Here is a 2372-nt window from a genome sequence, read left to right on the forward strand (position 1 = left end):
CTCAGCAGCATACAGACATCTCACACAACATTCACTAACAGCAGAAAAATTTATATAATATAAAAAAACACAACTAAGCAATAAGGACAGTAGAAGATAAAGAATATACTAAAATACAAATTATACTAAATAACACTAAATCTAAATCAAGTCTAAAAACAGTATCCACATAGTGGGTGATTAATCATGAGGCGCTTGCAATGACTGAGGCAGGGACTGAGCCTGTGATTCTCTGTGCATAGTGAGGTAAGGTGCTCTGTGAGAGTGAGTGTCATGGTGATGGTGCAAATGAGTAAGTCCAACAGTGCAACAGTGCAAGAATAAAGTTTAGAGACCAGCATAAAATAAATATGGACATATAAGAGAGTAGGCAAGGTAATATAATATAATAAATATAGAAAAACTATATCTATATATATATATATATATATATATATAACTATATTAAGTAAGGGTATAAGTGTGGCCACAATCCGGCTGTGGGATGGAGGGAGGGGTTATGCATATGTGCTCATATAGCATGTAAACAGTGAGGCAGTAAGTCAAGATAGTGGTAAAAAGTGGCTAGTGGACAGACAGTACCCAAACATGGAGAGGGTGGAGAGACAGACAGACTCTATCTCTCCTCTTCCCTTAAGTGAGGCATTGAGCAGTTAAATGGCCCTGGGGACAAATGACTTCCTCAGTCTGTCTGTTGTGCAAGGCAGTGAGCGAAGTCTCCAGCTGATCAGGCTCTTCTGCTTAACAATAGTGCTGTAGAGTGGGTGACACTCATTGTCCAAGATGTTGATCAGTTTGTTCAGGGTCCTTTTGTCAGATATTGAAGTGATGCACTCCAGTTCAGCTCCCACTACAGAGCCAGCTTTCCTTACCAGCCTGTCAAGTCGCCCCACATCCTTCTTCCTTGTGCTTCCTCCCCAGCATACTACTGCATAGAAGAGGACGCTGGCAACAACAGACTGGTAGAACATCCTGAGGAGCTTGCTGCAGACATTTAAGGAGCGCAGCCTCCTCAGGAAGTACAGCCTGCTCTGCCCTTTCTTGTAGAGTGTTGGCTGACCAGTCCAGTTTATTGTCCAGGTGGAGACCCAGAAACTTGTAGGTGCTTGCCACCTCCACATTGACCCCATCAATGGAGACTGGTATAGCAGAGTGGGCTTAGACCTGCAGAAAAATATTGTTTTTATATTCAGAACACACAAATACACTGTAACAAATATATATGTTTTTCCCCCACAAAAACAATGTACACAGTGTAGGGCTACTGTACATCCCAACCAACATAAAGTTGCACATACAGTGGTCTTCATACAACAGAAGAATTTACTGTATATGTATCACAAGCATTATGCTGAAGCTCTGATTGCTAATTGTAAAACTGTGTGACAGGTGTTTGCCCATGTGATGTGTCAGTAGGGCAATTAACTTTAGAATTTCAATGGCAATGTGTTCCTTGTGAAAACAAGAGATTTTCTTCATGAAAATTGTGCCAAATGCAGAGAGTTGTGTGTAGTGTTGTGAGAAAAAAATGTGTTTTAGAACTGCAATTTGAGTGTAAAGCAGGAATTGTGCTTGTAGTTTAGCAGAATTGGTTCAGTGGGTTGGTTACATGTTGTGGTCATTGTGTCTCAAGTACCAGTAATTGTGTGTAAACAATTAAGAAAAAACTGTAACATGGTATGCGCTCATGCAAGTTATTTCCTGTGCCGGTGGATTCCTGTATTAATAGAAGTCGCCGCCAGATGTCGCTGCGCGCCCGCGTTAACTCCTGTCTGTGGGCAGGCTGCCGTCATGTCGGCCTCCCTCGGCGGCTTTGCTTTGTTAAAGCCCCCGTGAAGCACATCCATCACCAACACCACCAGCAGCAACATGTGTCAGCAGACCAAACGGTGCTCTTCACTTCATAACTAAAAAAACACGTTATTTGCAACGCCGTAGGCTACATGTGTTAAGAATAAATAATATGTATTTTCCATTGTATTTATTCGTATCACTCACTATAAGGATTTACTGGTTTTATTTTAGTTGTATCCCTGCTGATGTCCTTGTAAGGATGGTTGGCATGGCAGCCAGAAATGCATGTGTTGCCGATTGAAAGGAGGTGAGAGGGAGAACCACCTCACCGTTACCACAGCACAGTTTTTTGGGGAAGGGAATCCACAGCTCATTTGGTTTCCATGGCACCGCCCCTGTCTAGCTGAGCTTTATGATGTGAGCCACACCCACCAGGAAATAAAAACAAAATAAGAGGGTTAAAGTTGTACGTGTGGCTTAATATCTGAACAGGTTATATACGCAATCACATGTGCGTCATTACTGCTGTGACAGACAGCGATGCCTTCGCGTAAAGACACGCGCCATCCTCACAGTGT

The 2372-nt window shown here is 42.5% G+C and overlaps 1 pseudogene; it reads left to right on the forward strand.

The window, feature by feature from the left end:
* Nucleotides 1-2372, forward strand: part of LOC143133277 (vesicular glutamate transporter 2.1-like) — a 26891-nt pseudogene that overhangs the window by 2824 nt on the left and 21695 nt on the right.

Source organism: Alosa pseudoharengus, unplaced genomic scaffold (assembly GCF_046254945.1).
Source record: "Alosa pseudoharengus isolate Yale_2024_CS ecotype anadromous, Long Island Sound unplaced genomic scaffold, YU_APseudo_1.1 YU_APseudo_1.1_scf_19, whole genome shotgun sequence".
In the NCBI taxonomy this organism is placed as follows: Eukaryota; Metazoa; Chordata; class Actinopteri; order Clupeiformes; family Clupeidae; genus Alosa; species Alosa pseudoharengus.